At 50.4% G+C, this 18,736-nt stretch overlaps 1 protein-coding gene across 1 annotated transcript in view; it reads right to left on the bottom strand.

Annotated features, from left to right (window-relative positions):
• The window catches only part of MIDEAS (mitotic deacetylase associated SANT domain protein), a 64,940-nt gene extending 52,398 nt beyond the window's left edge, over nucleotides 1-12,542 (bottom strand). Inside the window, exon 1 of the mRNA XM_028091586.2 lies at nucleotides 12,454-12,542. The gene's annotated coding sequence lies outside the window, so the exon portion shown is untranslated. The remainder of the gene's footprint in view (nucleotides 1-12,453) is intronic.
• Between the last annotated feature and the right edge of the window lie 6,194 nt (nucleotides 12,543-18,736).

Below are 18,736 nucleotides of genomic sequence, written 5' to 3'. Positions count from 1 at the left end.
CTTGTGGGATTTCTGAGCAGGAAAGAACCCCACGTAGTCCAAGCCTCTCACAGACACACTGAGACCCCAAGTCCCTGCTCTGGGGCTCCCGCCGTACCCTGCAATCATTGTCAGGACGATCTAGTTCTCTTTCTCACCCAACATGAAGAGCCACGGCCTGTCCTGTCCTGTCACCTGATTAAATGAGGCTTTCATTTTAAAGAGCCTCAGTCTCTTCTCTCATGGTCTGCTGACTCGTTTTCCCTAGTTCCTTCCTTGTGCAAGGCCAGCAGACAGTGCCAGGCATGAAAACTAAGGGATTCTCTAAGGGAAGCTGGTATTTATCCTTTTTAAAGAATCAGGAGGAGGGTGCCACCTTTAACCCGGTTCCTCATCACAGATGTCTCCTCAGAGTCCCCCTCAGTGTGAGGGGGACCCAGGTGCTAGGCTTTGAGGCCCTAAGTTCCCTTCCCACCCTCACCGGGGCCTACTTGGCAGGCTCAGACAAACAGCAAAGCCACCAAGGCTGTGACTCCACCCACAGGTGCAAAGGGAGGGCCGCGTGCAGACCAACAGTTCACCCACCACGCCGTGTCCACCTGGTCCACGCCAGGTCCTGGGCCTGCCCACTACTCCCTCCCATCCCCGCAGGCTGCCCTTCCGGTCCCACCACGGGACACCTACGGTGGCCAGGCACAGTTCTGCACCAGTGAGGAGCCAGCCCCCGGCCATGGGTAAGTTCCATGGCAGAGACGCTAGGGTGGAGGCTCGGGAAGGCAGCAGGGAAGCAGGTGACTTCCGGAGGCTCCTGTGGGCATCTGCCAGGGAGAAAAGGGCAGGGAGGGCATCCCAGGGAGAGGGAGCAACGGTACACCAGGCACAGAGGAGCAGAAGCGCACTGAGCAGCAGAGAGAACACAGGCCATGCTGGGGAAGGGGACGGTGGCAAGGGAAGAGGCAGGAAGGTGCTCTGGGCCTCCAAAGAGGGCCTCGCGCACCATTCCGAGGACTGTGAGCTTTCTCCTGCAGGACGTGGGCAGCTCGTGAAGGTATGTAAGAGGGGGGAATGTGAGCAAAGCTTTGTTTTAGTAAAATAACCAGGTCCTTCAAGATTTCTTCTCCATTTCAGTGCTGCTTTGAACACGATTTCATGTCACGGGGGCAAAAACGCACAAGTCAGTATAAACTGTGCCAGAGTCCCGGCCAGGAACACGCCTGCTTGTCCTTCTGGAGGGCCATCCTGACCCCACAGGGGCAACCAAGCCTCGCCTCAGGACTGCCTCCAGTCCGGGCTGTAAGAAGCTAGCCTGTGACAGATCTGGTTTTCTACAGGCGGCAGCTCCCACTTGCAGGGACCAGGGGGAAAGACTCTTGCATCGCCGGCAGTCCCCTCAGCCTGAGTCCAGGAAGTTCAAAACTACATTTTCCTATTTCTTTTTAAAGGAGATTAAATCCTTTGTATAAGGCTATTGGGACTGAATGATCAAGATTTCAGTCAAGGTGCCCTTGCTTCAAAGAGCTACAACCAGAGGATCGGAGGGTTAGAAGGGAGCCAGCACTCACCCAACCCAACGCCCTCTCGTTGTGTGGATGAGGAAACTGGGCAGGAATGTGACCGCAGATGCTGACGGCCCCAGGCAGGCAAGTTCTCGCTCCTTGAGCTCTCCCTCTCAAGCAGGATACTGGGTAGAACATCTCAACAAGGTTGACATCTTCAGGACTGGAGAGGTGCCCAGTCCTGTTGCCTTGGACAGCTGGGGCACCAGAGACCTCAGTCATGCCACAAACCAAGCCTGAAGCCAGACCACCAACCTCCGGTCTAAAAAGCAAGGTAGGACCTCCCAAGCACCTCATGGCCCTGAGAGTCTTGCCCCACCCCAGAGGAGAAACAGAATTCAAGCTGTTAGCTAGAGAGAGCCAAGCCTTGGACTCTGTCCTCACAAGGCAGCGATAAAGTTTTCCAAGTGGAGTCAAATGTGCAGGGGGGATCCAGATGCTGGGATGACCTCTCTTTTCCACTGGAATCATTCAGACTCCTTGAGCAGAAATCTAATTGCTAATGAAATGCTTAGCTCTCCAGAGCATATAAGAATCCTGCAGTTTAGCTGGAGGCTAAAAGATTCAGAAAAATGTCAAAAAAAGATTACGATCAAGATGTAGATATGTTCAATAGCCTAAGGGGGATGCTCCGTCTCCTCCTCCCATGTCCACTTTCAGGCATCGGGCAGCGTGAGCCCTGGTGGGAGGCAGAGCTCCACCTGCTGCTGGGGAGGCCGTAACCTCCAGGGCCTCATTCTCCAGGACCTCCAGCAGGGAGATCATGGGCACGTGACCTGAGCTGGACAACCAGATGCTCGGCCTGGGTTCTGCCTCTGGAGTGAGTGGCACAGAAAAGCCGGGAGCGTTCAGAACTCATTCTGGAGGGGGCAGCAGCCTCCAGGGTCGGCCAGTGGCAGAGATGCAAGGCCAGCAGCGTCATCCCCTTCACTTTGGTTCCAGCCACCCAGCGCCCCCACGGTCCTGACCGATGTCCGAGCCCTTGTTCTTCAGGCTTTCAGGGAGCCACCATGTATTGTCCTGATGCATTCCTTTTCTCCCTAATTTAGCCAGAGTCCTAAGGCCTGGACTACCCCACTACGTCCTTTTACCTCCACAATGGTTCCTCTGGCCCCCCAAGGTAACATCTACACTCAAGCTTCTATCTTTTCCTCTGTGAAGGCAGTCTAATTTAAATACCCACACATCTGAGAGGACTGCAGCCACCTAATCATCACAAATATGGACAAATGCCATAAGTGCTGGATATAACAACCTCCCTATCCCTGGTTCTACTGGCTTGGGGCATTAGTATCAGAAATTAAAGGCACTGCCACTCCCTTGGACTCTTCCCTAGTTCTCCATCAACTCAGGGAAAGGTGGACGTGGAGCCAGGAAACCTGGCTTCTAGAACTTGCATGTGCCACTTCAACCCTGGGGCAGGTGATACCTGCACCACCTATTTCACAGGGAGGTGAAATCAAACAAGTAGCCCCCGTAGCAAAGCCCCAGAAGCCCTCTAATTCCTAGGTCAATCATTCTTTTCAGTCCTCTCTTTCTTGACGTCCCCAGTGATCAATAATTGATCAATTTCAACTTAGTTTAATACTTTGATGGTGAACTTTCCATGTGCCACCTGCCATACTAGGTGCACAAAAATCACGGTCCCTGTTTTCATAAAATGCAAAGCTCCCCCCTCCTTCAGCTCCATGACACCATGCTCTCCTGGGGTTCTTCCTTCCTCATCATTCTTTCCTTCCCAGTCTCCACTGCTGATTCCTTCACACTGCACCTCATAAACGGTGATCCTCTCACCTTCACCTTCTACTGTATGCTCTTCCTCGGTGTTGCCATCAGCTTCCCCACCTCCACTGCCATCTATGTTCTCGGATCCCCAAATGTCTGCTCCAGAAGGTCTGATAGACAGAGGGGCTAAAGGGAGGTAATTGGGTTTCTTTGGAACTTGTCTTGAAGCTGCAGCTGCACAGTAAGTCATCATTTTTTTAAAAGATTTATTTATTTGTTTGTTTGTTTATTTGAGAGAGAGAGGAGGGGCAGAGGGAGAGGGAGGAGAGAAGCAGATTCCCTGCTGAGTGCGGAGCCAGACACGGGGATCAATCTCATGACCCTGAGATCATGACCTGAGCCAAAATCAAGAGACAGAAGCTTAACCAACTGAGCCACCTAGGCGCCCTGGTGAGTAATCATTTTTACTTAAATGATGTTTATTTGGGACGGCTTAGTTAGGGATCACAGAAGGGCAACATCCCCCATTCGCCATCTCTTGGGATCTCCTGCCTGGACCCGTATGTCCAACTACCCACTAGACATCTCTCTCTCGGATGTCCCATCTCATGAGTTGGATGTACCTCCAACTCAACATGTCTGAAATCAGACTCATTGTCTCTCCCCTAAAACCTGTTCTTCCTCCTATATTTCAGGTAGAAACCTCAGCAAATATTCTGACTTCTCCCTTGCTCTATACATTTGGTTGGTCCTCAAGGCCTGTCAACCCAACTCCCTGAATGCTTCCTAATCCAGTTCCTCCCTCCCCCACTGCTCTGGTTCAGACTCCTCCATCTTGCCCCAGTGACTGCAATGACCTCCCCACTGGTCTCTCTGCCGCCCATCTTCCCCCATCTCTAGTCAACCCTCCACATCACAGCTGAATGATCTTTCAAAAAGAAAATCAATCTCCCTCTTCCCCCGCCCTCCCTCCAGAGTCTTCTGTGGCTCCCACTGCTCTCACAGTAGGGTCCAAACCTCTTAGCTGACGCAAAGGGCTGCCGGGAGACCCGGCCCCTGCCCGCCCCTTCGGCACTCTGTCCCACCAGTGTTCCCTCATACCCCGCTGCCTGCAGTTCCCAGAGTGTCCCAGGCCATGTCACGCCTCCACCCCACTTGCCTGGGCTGCTTCCCATTTGGAGAATGCCCTGATTCTCTTGGCCACCTGGTGGACACCTACTAGTTTCTTAGAACTCCACTCAAAATCAGGACCTCCAGGAAGCCTCTCATTCATTCATTCCACAGCATTCACCAAGCACAGGCACCATGCAAGGCACTGGGGCCACCCTGGACCTTTCTTCACACTCCTGTCTCCTCTGGCCTGGCAGAAGTGACCAGTCCCTCAGCAGACCCCTGAACACATTCACACTGACATCCATGCCACTAACTGTCCTTGGGTTTTGCTCATGTCTGCCTCCCTCACAGACCGTGAGCACCTTGAAGGGGGAGGCTGAATCTTGATCTTTGTACCCCTAGGACCTAGCCCAGAGCACAGAGTAGGGATTCAATAAGTGCATGTTGCATGATCGAGTGAGAGAATCAAGAACACGAGGGAAAGTACCCTGCAAACTGTGCTGGGCGGGGTTACCACTGCTGCTCTGGCCGGTTTTCTTTTTCTCTGGCGCTGGGCAAGTCAGATCCTAGATGCCAGCTGGGTGGCTCAGCACAGCCTTCCTGGGGAAATGGTAGAGGAAATTCTGAGCTTTTCACCACGTCTAGGGCAAGTGGAAATGGGGTTGGGGAGTGGCTGTTGGCTCCTCAGTTGTCACAGAACACCTGCTCTTTGGAAGCCACAGAGAGAGTGGACACAGACTCACGTGGACGATCCGTGCAGGCTCCTTACAGTGGCCTGCGACAGGGAGACTGGGGAGGGGACAGAGTGAACAGAGGGCTAGTGCCTTAGGGCAGAGAAAAGTGTGTTCCTGGGACGCTCGTGAGACGACTGGGATCTTAGGAACTGGGAGGATTTCTCCATTTCCTCGGTGTTGCCCAACCCACATCCTGCGCTTAGAAAATACCAAGTAATCTTATTGGCCAACTGAGCCGGGTTAGGAGTTTTTAGGGACTCAACAAGTTGATAGCAATTAAGATCAATGACGATTGTAATGAGATAATAAAATGGTAAGAAGTCTATGAAAAAAGCATCCCACTCTCTTCTTAAAGACCTCCTCCTCCAACCCCCTAGCTTGTTGCTGTTTGTTTCTTTTTGTTTTTTTTTTTTATTTACTAAGATTTTATTTATTTATTTGAGACTGAGTGAGCAAGAGAGAGAGAGCATGAGGGGCGAGCAGAGGGAGAGGGAGAAGCAGATTCCCTGCTGAGCCTGACTCGGGGCTCGATCCCGGGATCCAGTCCCAAGACTCCAGGACCATGACGTGAGCCGAAGGCAGACGCTTAACTGACTGAGCCACCCAGGCGCCCCAAGTTTCTTCTTTTTAAATTTTTGTGTACTGCCTTAAGGAAACCGAAGAGAGAGAATCCTTGACTTACAGACATGGTGGAACTAATGATTATGGTGACTAAGATGATCCATGCAGGATGGCAAAAGGAAATGGATTGTGGGGTTTGTGCCCCAATCCTTCCATTCAACAGCTGTGTGACCTTAGAGAAAACACTTTTCGTCTCTGAACCTTAGTTAAAAATGAGAGTTACTAGAGGTGCCCTTCTCAGCTTTAAATTCTTTTTTTTTTAAAGATTTTATTTATTTATTTGACAGAGAGATAGAGAGCACAAGTAGGCAGAGAAGCAGGCAGAGGGAGAGGGAGAAGCAGGCTCCCCGCAGAGCAGGGAGCCCGATGCGGGGCTCAATCCCAGGACCCTGGGATCATGACCTGAGCCGAAGGCAGCCGCTTAACCGACCGAGCCACCCAGGTGCCCCCCCAGCTTTAAATTCTTAATCTCAGGATTCTCTGAGATGCTGTTATCGCGGGTACTATAAAACAGGGGCTGGATGAAAAGAGTCCCTGAGGTCCTAGTCAACTCTAAAAGTTGATCGTTTAGGGGCGCCTGGCTGGCTCAGTCGGTGGAGCATGCAACTCTTGATCTCGGGGTTGTGGGTTCAAGCCCCATGTTGGGTGTAGCGATTACTTAAAAATAAAATCTTAAAATAAATAAATAAAAGTTGATTACTTAATGAAACCGCAGATTCTAGAAATTATTGGTTTATTAAATGTAGTTTATGCATAACTTCTCAGAAATAGTTTCTATGTAAATCCCAGTTTCACTCATGTATGTTGTTCAAGAATTTTCAATTCAAAGTCCATTAGACATATTAACTGCAACATTGTGTGTAGTCTAGAAAGACAGGAAGCAGCCCAAATGCTCTTCAGTAGGAGACTAGTTACATAAATGATGGCATTTTCATAGAGGGGAATACAACCTAGCCAGTGGAAAACATGAGGAAGCTCTACACGCATTGTTACAGGATAATCTCCAAGATACATTAAGTGAAAAACAGAACGCAGAACCCTGTGTATAGTATGCCAGAATTTGCTTATAAATTCAGATTTTCTTCAATCTGCAGAGGCTACCTCTGGAAGCATGGCTGAAAAATGACAAATCATAGTTGCCTAAGACAAGGACACTGAAGGACTGAAGAAATGGGGAACATTAGAGAATGGGAAATTTATGTTTTGAAAATTTCATGTTACCAGATCTATCAATATTTTCTTACAGCTTCTGCTTTGTATCTTTCTTAAGAAGGTCTTCCTTCCCTCAAGGTTGAAATAGATATTTTTCTAATTCTACTGCATTTGTATATATGGGCATAATATATATAGTAATCTCCTGTCTAATGTTGAAATGACTTTTGAGACTTACTTTATACTACATAACTTATCTCTTTTGAATTTTGAACCCTATTTATATATTACCTTTTTAAATAGAAAATGGGGGGAGAATCTACCAGATTTTATTTTTAAATAAAACAAAATTTGGGGGGCACCCGGCTGGCTCAGTTGGTAGAGTGTGTGACTCTTGATCTTGGGGTTGTGAGTTCGAGCCCCACGTTGGGTGTATAGATTACTTAAAAATAAAATCTTTTAAAAAAATGAAAGAAATAAAACAATTTTTTTAGGAATCTACTTTATAGGGTACATTTTATGGTATGTGAATTATATCTCAATTCAAAAAGAATCTAGCTTATATGACAAAGTTGAGATTAACATGAGAACTGGCCCAGTCAAGGCCAATGTTAGGGTTTAGCCAGGATCTCCCAGAGACTCAGTTTTATAGTTTAGCCTAGCTTCGTAGGTTCACTGACTCTTCGGGCAAAACAAACCCGCAATGAACCAGGAAGCACCTCTTCGTGTTCCCCCAAAGTCTTGCCTGAGAGTTGGCCCTACCTCCTATCAGACTGGTTCCCTTGGAAGGACAGGCCAACACAGATGACGAAGGCTCTCCCCGGAGAGCTGGTGCTCAGGCATAGGACATTGTGGGCAGGTCAGCTGGGCTCAAATCAGGACAAGGAGGAGCCAGTGTGGAAGCTGGACAGATACCATCTGGCACCCACGGGGAAGAGGTTCTGGAAATGGAACAGAATGATGAAGTGCAAAACCAGGAGGCACCAGAAAGGCTAATGGGCAGGAGGAGACAAAGCTGGGTAAATGTTCAGAATACAGGATAGGAACCATGGTCCTTGGTGCTTGGTGTGGTTGCGTTTGTCTATACACAAGCAGACAGTATTGGACAGCTATTGCCATTTTATCATCATCGTCATCATCACCACCAAATAATTACTGGGACTTGCGATGAGTTAGGGCACCAGGCTTGGAGATACAAATACATTTAAAACAGGGACTTCCAGTTTAGTTGAAAAATGATAACAGTGGTCCACCCAAAGGCATATTTAAGAAGCTGGATGAAGGTGGGACACCTAGGTGGCTCAGTCGGTTGAGTGTCCAACACTTGATTTCCACTCAGGTCATGACCTCAGGGTCCTGAGACGAGAGCCCTGTGTCAGGCTCCACGCCCAGCATGGAGTCTGCTTGTCTCTCTCCCTCTGCTCCTCCCCTACCTCATGCTCGTACTCTCTTTCTCTCTAAAATAAATAAATAAATAAAATCTTTTTTTTTTTTTTAAAGAAGAAGCTGAATGAAGTGATTGAAGCCCAAAGGCAATGTTAAAAATCCTTTAGTCCAGGTTTTTAGGTTTTCTTCAGTACAGGGCCCAGATGAATGTTAGCACAGGATGGGACAGGGGAAGTTCCTAAAGAGGGGAACATCAACAGGGCTGGAGGGAAAGCAAGACCGAGCCAAGTAGAACAGAAGAAAAAGGCATTCCAGGCTTCCGGGGAAGCATGAGAGGTAGGAATGCTTGCCACCGGCAGTTTGGACAAACACACAGAGTGGGTCACTGGGTCAGAGCAGAGGGTTAGGGCAGGAGAGCAGCGGTGGCCAGACCCGTGTGTGGAAGGCCCTGACTGCTAGCCTAGAGGTTTGATCCTTACCGTGCAGACAGTGGGGAGCCATTGAAGGCTGCTGAGCAAGACAGTGACCCTTGCAACCAGGCATTTTAAGTGACATTACAGGCAGCCCTTTATCCCGGGCTTATGCAAAGCCTTGTGTATATTTCAAGTAGCACTTGATACAGAAAGTCGCAAAGCAAAGCCCTGTGTCATGTAGACGAGGAAAAAAAATGGTTTAAGGGTCTCACAAAGAGATGCTTCAGTGAGTACGAGAAATGAAGGGGAGAACATTTTAAAGAAGGAAACAAACGTGCAGCACAGAACCACCAGGCATCTGGAAAACTGCAGCACTTTCTTCAGAGTCTGGCATGCCCTCTTTTAGCTGGGGGTGTTCTGCCTCCTTTTTTGGAGGTTAGTTGTGGTGTCAAAACACTGGATTGTGGTGTAGGGAGTGAGGCAGCTGGGAGGAGGCAGATGAACAGAAATATAACTATCAGGCCTGGGGAGCATAAAAGGTCTTCTTTCGGAGACCACCGTCTTGCAGCAGACTTCATCTGCCTCTCTCAGTGGCATGTAGGGGCTTTTGACAGAGTTGCTGAGGTTGCGAGTTACCTCCAATGGTTTCTCCTCTTAAAATGATTTGTAAACTGTCAGGTTCTGACTCAGTGCTTTTTCAAGACTGTTCCTAGTTGTGCATGGCGAGGCAGCAGGGCTGCTCAGAGGCCATGAACTGGGCAGCAACTTCGGGCCCTAAGTCAGCATTTACGTAAGGTGCGAGAGAAGTCAGGATTGTTTCCGGCCTTGCCCTGTGCTGTGCACAACTGCAGGGCAAGCTCTCTGAACGCCGAGACAAATCGGGGCAAGCCAAGAGAAGGGCCTGAGTTAGGCACAAAAATTAGCCAGGCTGACCTGAAGATGTGGGTAGGCAACGGCACCTGGTGGGGCCGCAACTCCAGGGAATCTCCTTCTTCTTTCTCTGGCCTTTACAAGGAAGGGGTCCCTCTCCACCGCTCTCCTGCCTACACCGCTGGAGGGCCTTTCCGCATCTTTAGGCTCTGCAGCCTAAATTAACACAAAGTACTGCGACTCAAAGCTGTCTTTTCTTTGAGGGCATAAGGGAATGCTCCCCTCCTCTGCCCCTCAAGGCTAGTGCTGGGCACCAGTAGATTCTTAAGAAAGCAACCAGGTCAGGGGATGCAGCTGACCAGAACCTTGACAGTCAAGTTCAGGAAAAACCCAAACGTACCAGGAACAGGAGTTGTGCAGCTCAGGACCCCCTACCATAGTGGTGTTTTTGCTCTAAACCTCATTCCCCTGTGGCGGCAACTGGGCTTGTATGTCCCAGACTTCCTAGAAATGTGCTGACTTCACATGTTTCCTCGAGTCTCTGGAAGCACATAGGAGATTGCCAGGGACTATGCCCTAATGTTTTGCTTTGGCAAATTGTCACTGTGCCCATGACACACAGTTGGCACGAGGCTGCAAAACAGCATTTTTCCTTCAGGTGAAACTCAGTTACTGGGTTGGGGAGATGGCCAGGCATGGGGAAGCTCCAGGGTGCCAGGGCTATCCGTTCCCGCCACTCTGAGCAGGGAGGCTGCCTGAGCACCGTGGGAGGGTGCCCCGGAGTCACACAGCACCCCCGTGGTGCGGGGCTGAGCGCTGTCCCACGAGAATCTTCCACCTAGGCCACTCTGTCTCTAAGAGAGAGCGGGTTGAGACATGGGGTGGGAGCAGAATAGCCCTGCCTGTATCCTACACATGCTTTTTGACTGTGTTTTAAATCCCTCCACTACCGTTAGCCACATCCGAGGCCCTGCAGGAAAACCTATTTGCCTTCTTTCCACGCTTGCAGGCGTGGCTCCCTCCCTGTTGCACAGAAGCTCAGCAGGTATGAGGACCCCCACCCTTCTCTGTGCTGCAGGCCTGGCTCAGGAAATGGGCCTGGGGCTCTTCTGGACAAAATGTACTTGAGTCACTCCTCTGGGGGTGTCACTCCCTACCCCCACCCCCATCCTGCCCACCCCAGACACCATCACAGACAACCCAGTCTCCAAGCCCGAGCACTTTTCCCTTTGCCCAGAACACAATAAAGGAATTAGGACCCACCTACTAAGTTTCTGCAGCTGACACTTCAAGGCTCAAAGTCTAGCTCGCCAGCTCAGTCACACAAGTCTGACGTGTCCTCTTTGCAACCAGGCCCCACTCCACCACGGTGCAACTTTGCTAATTCAAACTGCTTTCCCGTTTAGGGAGGTTGATAGCCATCTCCCATCTCCTTTTCCTGCTGACGTCATCCCACATTTTCTACCGACACAAATAAGGGTACAATCCCTGGGATAGTTTTTAGGCTGCCTAAGATGGGAGTGGAGGGACTCTGCTGCCCTCCTGGGTCTACTTCACTTCTCTGGTGTTTGGCAAGTGGTCCGAGATTAAGGGAGAGGCCAGGAAATAAATCACCTACCCAAGGTGAAAGGCCAGAAAGAACTTGGTGACTTGCAGCTCAAGCCCAGATCTGTCCCGGGCATTTGCAATGCAAATCTGCGTTTTGTTCGCAGCCACCACGGTCTTGCACAATAGCTTGTGTATAAACATCCACGCCAACAATGCCTGACTGTGCAATCACGCTGTAATTACAGGCCGGCAGGAAGCTGCTGCTAGGAACTGCACCATTCAACCTCTAGACGTCCCACGTCGGGAGTCTCCACGGCACCGACGGACATTCCGGCGCACCCCGACGCGTCCCGGGAGGCTGCTGCTACGCTTGCAGCCTCCCAGCCAGGGAGCCCCGACGCCCCCCCCCCCCCCCCCGCCCGCCCGGCCTGCCAGCCCCTAGTTACTCTGCAGGGATGTCATAAACTTCTCAGCTGGTCTTTAAAAAGCCCTGCGCCACGAGGCTCCCGAGGGCGGCGGGAACCAGCAGCAAAGTTCGCAAGCACAATCCTGCAGCCCTAGCAGTTTTAGAAAACAGAAGAGAGCGAGATGTCACAGAGTGCACTGGAAGCGGGTTTCGGAGTTTTATATAGAAAGCACTCACATATGTACGTGGGTGTGCTGACAGTTTTTATGGCTAAATTTTAAAGTGTTAGGCCTTAGGGATCACTGTCAGGTTCGGGACGTTGGTGTGGGGGGCGGGAGTCGGGAGGGATTTGTTGAGAGGGGGCTTGGGAGGCAATTCTGGTTTTGCTTTTGAGATGTGCGTAGGGTTGTTTTCCCAAACGGCCGAGTTGCTCTGCTCTTCGTCACTGCAGGGCCGAACGAAGAAAAGTGGGGGGAAAGTTCCTTTAACTTCCTTCCTGCAAACTCACGGAAGGCTGCGAGGAGGAAGAGCACGTTTCCCTGGGAAGCACCGGGCAGGGCTGGGGGGAGGGGGGCGGCTGCACGCAGCCTGTGGGGATGCGGGACGGCGGGAGGAGCACCAGCCCCGCACGCAGGCCGCGGGCAGCCCTTCCCTGCACCCCTCCTCTCGCGAACAGCGCCTGGAGAGGCCCGGCTGCAGCCGCGACTGTTTTAAGCCCCGCGGCAAACCGGCGACAGCAGGGGAGCAGCCTGGCGCCCCCGATCCGGGCCGCCGAGCGCGCCGCCCCCCCCTTGCCCCGGTGCAGCGCCGCCCGCACCCCCGCGCCCAGCGCGGCCGGCCCAACCCGGCCCCCCACAACCCCGCCCGCCGGGATAAGCCCCGGCCCCCCGCGTTTCCGAGCCCCACGCCGGCGCCCCGGCGGCGGAGGGGGCGCCCAGCCCGCGGCTCACCTACGCGCTGGATCCCGGGGCCGCTCGGAGGGGCGCGGGGCGCAGGCGAGCGCGGCCCGCAGACTCAAAACTTTGTTGCTCTCGGGACGGCGCAGTCGTCACTTCCTCGCGGAGCGGGCGGCGCGGCCCGGCGTGTGACCCAGCAGCTCGCGCGGTGGCGCGCCGGGCCCTGCAGCCGCCAGCCCGCCCGCGCCCCCGGCTCTGCGCGCCCCGGTTGCCCCGGCGCCGACTCCCCCGCTCGGCGCGCCCCCGGGTGTGGGGGGCCACGGGCCGTTGTCCGGCGAGCCTGCACCCCTCCGGGCGGTTTCCGCGCGGAAGAAATGCGACCGAACCTGGATTCTCAAGGCTGAGTCTGGAACGTGGTGTTGGGGTTCATGGATCCTGGCGAGCTGGGGGTCCCAGGGGAAACACACCCACCCCACAAGCAAAAGGGTGGGAGAGGAGGAAGAGAAAGTTTTTCAGTTTCGCGCTGAGGCTAGACGGTCAAGTCAGAAAGCGAAGTGCTCTGTGTTTTGCCAAATAATGCCTAAGCTGGGCCTTAAAACCCGGGTTTCCTCTCCACTTTCCCTCCAAAGGTCTGCACGCTTGTCCTTCGTCATTTCCACCGGTTGTAAATGCGCCGGACGGTTACCATTTATCACACTTCAGGGGAGCTATTTCAGCGTCCAAATTGGGGCTGCAAAATGTTCTCATCCTCCCCCGCAACTTCCACCTCTTCCTTTACGCTCAACTCTCAGAAGATCTCTTTGGGCCCTGATGCATTCCGTGTTTCATCGCGGGCCAAAAGTGACTTAGAGGGTAGGGTGGAGTCCTGAGAAGATGAGCTTCAGGCAATAATAATTGTGAGATTTACCGTTGCCCAAAATAAATTCGCTCACCGTATTCAAAACTGCAACAAAAAACCCCACCTTTTTGGTTTCTTGATAAATAGCAACAAAGTAGTTAAACAGCAGTCTTTAGGGAAGAATTCTCTCCGGTAAATCTGGAGAGAAAACGGGGTTAGCCTTTGCTGTGGTTTAAAAAAAAAAAAAAAAGAAGCAGACATTTGAAACTGCAGTGGAGGGCTTTCATAACAGAAACATTAGCTTCATTGTAGCTTGTTGTGGAAAACAGGGAGCTTTTTAAAGGTGGTTGAAAAGCATTCGTTAGGGCTCAACAATTTTCCCTTTTTCCCCAAATAACTGCTTCTACTAGCACATTGGCGGGATCACAGAACCTCCCTTTCTAATGCTTCATCTTTTTCCATGGCTTTGTCCAGAAAGATGGATGTGAAACTGATGGAAAGTGACATCTGGGCAATGATCCCCAGGTCTGCGTTAATACCTAATGGGAAGCCACAAATGCAGACTCACCCAAAGATGGGGAGTATGCAAATGAAGCTCTCCTAGCAACATGAAATCCCCCACACTGCAGCCCTTATGTGCTAGTTCTGACTTCTACCCAGACATTATTAACAGCACCTTATAAATACAAAATGTACCACGTAGGAAAAATAATGTTGCTTTTAGAAGTATACATGCATTATTAGACTCTTAATAATTACAATTTTCTGAAATTTTTATTGCATCACACTCGTGGGGGTGGCGGTGGAGAGATTGCCCACTTCAGTTTTGGGATAGACAAAAGTCATTCCTTCCTGCATTCTGCTTACAGCAAGCAATGATATAATCAAGGGAAGTAAAGACAATATGTCACCCAGACTTCTAAAAACAATCATGTGATATTCTGTATTTGCTAGGATAAGAGCAGAATATTTCCTTTTTTTTAGAGCAGAATATTTCTTTGTTCCGTATTGTGATGCTGAATTCTCAGTCACAATTTCATGAATATTCAGGATTTCTGCATGCCCAGGAATAATTAGCAGATGGTGTAAATGTGTGAAGGCCTGACACGTATATATGCACACACATATATTGCTTTTTCTCTGTACAGAGTGGCATTTGCTAGAGTACCACAGTGTGGACGCTGGGGTAGGCGGTCTCAAAGACAATCCCCTGCTGATGATCCTCTGCCTCCTGGTATCCATACCCTTGTGTAATCCTGTCTTCTTGGGTGTGGGCTGGACTAACTGACTCCATTCCAACAAATAGGATATGGCAGAAATCATGTGATATCCCTAATCATGTGAGATTAGGTTATTAAAAAACTGTGTCTTCCATCTTGGGCACTCTCTTTCTCTCTCTTGGGTCACTCACTGCGGGGAAGCCAGCTGCCATGTCCTAAGGCAGCCCTATGGAGAAGGAGTAGGGTCTGCCAACAACCACTATGAGTTAGCCTGGGATACCTCCCCCTCTCCCTATGCTAATCGAGCCTTCAGATGAGACCTGCAACCCCAACCAAGCCTCTGTCCGACCAAGCTGCCTGGATTCCTGACCCACAGAGACTATAAAGTAATAAACGTTTGTTGTTTTAAGCTGTGATGTTTTATAGTCATTTGTCGCAGAGCCGTGACTAACTAGTACACAGGCCAAAAGAGAAGTCAATGTGGGCCCAATGACAACCCCACACAGATTCCTGGTCCCTTCCCTGGAAAAAGCAGAACATGGAGGAGGAGGCAGGGGCCTGGACCAGACCTAAGGGGCACACGTGAGTCCTAAGTACAAAAGGCCCAGCCCTCACCCCTTTTGCAGAGCTGGGGTCATCCTTGAATTTAAACCAGCTCAGAGGGTGTGGGCTGCTGCTCAGGCCCAGGCGGCCCTGGGGGGCTGGGTGTCACCCACCTGATAGTACATGCAGATGTGTTTGTTTCACAAGAACTGACATCTGTCTGGGTGTCCTCTTCCTCTTCCTCAGAGCAGTTACCCTGCTCCTGAGGCCTTGGCACACCCCGGGGGCTGGTGGCGTCAGGCCTTGGTCCTGGAAGGAGAGCTGGAAAGAAGGGCTTTCAAGCCTGGCAGCCAGAAGAGGTGGTGAATTCAGTGCAGGTCTAAAACTAGAAAGAAAGGCTCATGGGCCTGCAGCTGAAGAGCAGGTGGTGGACAGTCTCTGATAAGAATCGCCTCCACACTGCTTCCAGGGCCCCAAAGAACATTCTCTCCACGTGATGGTATCTTGCTCTCAATATCATTTCCTCTCCGACAAGAGCAAATTATTCACTTTGAAAATACAAAACGAAGTTTGAGGAAGCGGGAGAGATGTTCTACTCCTTCATCCCTAACTAGGGCAGGCATCTACTTGTGGTTGCCCCCACGTCCCCCCTCCCCTTGGCCAACCCCGTACAAGCTGGCAATCGTAGAAATCATTTTCTCTCTGGAGACACCAGGCTCTGATTTTTCTCATGTGCCGTGGCCACAGCTGCTGGGTTGCCATGCCGTCATCCGGTTGCTATGACTTGTGAGGTTGTGGATGTGCCAGAACGTGAATCTATTAATTTAACAGGAACTAGGCTCAGCACATATATTCCTTGTTAGGTCATTTGCTTTGCTACCTAAACCACATCCAGTATGTTCAGCAATGGGAACATTTCCTAGAGTCTGGCTTTGCAAAAATGCCAAGTGCCCTGGATCTTGCGTCCCCACAGTCTGGCGGCCTTCAGTTACCGTGGAGGAGGACATAAAGGCATTCTGGCATGGGGATGCAAACAGGTCAGCTTAGAAAAAAAAAATCCAAGGAGGGGAAATAAAGTCTCTGGTCTTCTTCTTTGCACATTATGGTCCATTCTGCAGGAGGCATATGAACTAACTTGCACAGGAATCCTGCCCTGAGCCCAGGTCTCTCACCGACAGGCTCCAAGCTCTCTACCCCAGAAGGAGGTGATGTGTGCTATGAAAAGAGAAACCACTGGCCTTTTTTTTTTCATTCCACCCCTTTAATTAACACTTACTAAATGTCTGCTGGTATCTGGGCTTGGCCATGCCAAGATGAAAAGGACAAAGTCTCTCCCTAGTGGGAGACAAAGGTATATAAATTACAATGTGACCTGAGAAGCGCTACAATGGAGCTTCGCATAGGGCACCCTGGATCCCAGAGAAGGAAGCAAGTTAGTTGGCTTGGGGATAGGAATGATGATGGGTCACCACCAGGGTTTTTCTTTTTCTTAAAAAAAGCATACATTAAAAATGATCGGATGCATTGCATTAAGCAGTAAGTATTGTTTGTGTAGCTTTAGTTAGCTTGTTGATAATATACATGTATACATTTGTGTGAGTCACAGTGTAAAACATATCTCCTACATGCAGGCCAAGAAGCGTGAAAGTTGTAGGTTAGAGAGTAATAAATACCCCCAAACACTGGGGGCTTATGACAGGCTTGGTTCAAAGTGTTGTTGCATTGGGTAGTTGAAGAAACCAGCCGTGACTTAAGAGATTTTCCAAATCCTTCCAAATTCTCTGCCCTTAGTAAATCAAGGCCAAGCTTGAAGGAGCAGCTCCTTGATTCCTCTCTGAACAGAGCACTGGGCCCTGCCCCCCAGGACTGTTAGGCCAGTTCTAAGGCAGGGAAAGAGTAGCCACCCCTTCTCTGGCCAGCCAGATGGTGGGAAGGAGAAAGAGGAGAGAGGGGAGGGTCATCATGCTTTTTCCTCCTCTCCAGGTCTTCAATGAGAGCCCGAAAGGTGCATTACCTAATGAATGTTACAGTGAGCAGTTCAGAGGCCTTCACCCAGCTTCCCACTGGGATTCCGAGAGGAATCTGCCCTGAGGGTGTTTGTTTTGTTTTGTTTTTTAAGATTTTACTTAGTTATTTGAGAGAGAGAGTGAGAGAGAGCACAAGAGTGGGGTGAGGGGCAGAGGGGCAAGCAGACTGCCCTGTGAGCAGGGAGCCTGCCAATGGGGGGCTCAATCCTAGGACCCTGAGATCACGACCTGAGCTGAAGTTGGACACTTAACCGACTGAGCCACCCAGGCACCCCCGAAGGTGGTTTTATACCAAACTAGGGGCAGCCATGTCAAAGTGACCTGGTGATCAAGCCTGGGTAAGCAGAGAGGCTCTGGGGCTCAGCTTTCCTGAGTCCCCGTGGTTCCCACATGGCATGGACATCACATTGAGAGCAAGCAGCCTGTTGTGTGACTGCACTGGTGGGGCAAGGCAACCTGGGGAGGGTCAGGGGTCTGCACCACAGAGAACAGAGGGGAAAAAGAGCACTAAGTCACAAAGGGGAGAAGCCAGTGATGGGAGGTGGGAAGGGGTGTTGCTGAAGAATGGACCACCAGTTCACCTACCAAAGCTGGTAGCAGCAGGGGCCTGGGGACAGGCAGAAACCAAGAGGACAAGGCAGCTTAGCATGGTAGTCAGGAACAAGGGTTCTGGACTGTCCACACACTGCCTAGCTTCAGGTTCCATCTCTTCCACACACCACCTGTCTGACCTTGGACAAGTTACCTAGCCTTTCTATGCCTCAGTTTCCTTATCTGCAAAATGAGGATGATGATAACAATTTTACGGACTTGATAAGGTTATTGTAAGAATAAATTAGTTTGTAAAGCTCTGATATATATGTTAAGCGTCAGTTAAATAAATCATTCACCAACAAAAAGGATTCTATATGGATATCACATGTCTCCAAGACCCCCAAACTGGACTTTCTGTTACAGATCCACCCCCACCCCCAACCATCAGCTTATGGGGAGAATCAAATCAGCTATAGATCGTACAGTTGGGAAGGTAGACATTGAGCAAGTCTTTACATTCACTCACCTCTGATCGTCCAAATGTAATTCAGGAAGGGACTTGGTAGGCAGAATAATAGTCCTCCCCAATATGCCCATGTCCCAATCCCCAGAACCTGTGAATATATTAGGTTACATGACAAAGAGGAATTAAGGTTAAAATAGGATTATGTTTCCTAATTAGCTGATCTGAATATAAGGAGGTTATCCTGGATTGTCAGGATGGGCCAATGTGATCACAGGGATCCTTAGAAGTAGAAGAGGGAGGCAGAAGAGGAATCAGTCAGAGGAAGATGCGACTTTGGAAGAGAGAGGCCATGTGCTGGCTTTGAAGCTGGAGAAGAGGGGTCATGAGCCAAGAAATGTGGGTGGTTTCTGGAAGTTGGAAAAGGCAAGGCAACAGATTGTCTCCTAGAGGCTCGAGAGAGGAATGCAGCCCTACAGACACCTTGGTTTCAGCCTTAAGATAAAAGCCTGTGTTGTCTTAAGCTACCAATTTGGTGGTAATTGGTTACAATAGCCACGGAAAACGAATACAATGGCATTTCCTAAATATGGTGTTTTCTGGGAAGTGTTTGCTTCATGTATTAGTTGCATGTGCTACATGGTGTATTAGGAGCTCCAGTTTTCAGACCATGACTTGGACAGGAAGGCTGGCTGGCTGGGCCAGGCAAAGT

This window comes from Eumetopias jubatus, unplaced genomic scaffold (genome assembly GCF_037043125.1).
Source record: "Eumetopias jubatus isolate StellerSeaLion01/CBP00866 unplaced genomic scaffold, mEumJub1_p1.0 scaffold_7, whole genome shotgun sequence".
NCBI classification, from domain to species: Eukaryota; Metazoa; Chordata; class Mammalia; order Carnivora; family Otariidae; genus Eumetopias; species Eumetopias jubatus.
The sequence above is the reverse complement of the archived record's forward strand: the minus strand, read 5'-3'. Positions and strand labels throughout refer to the sequence as shown.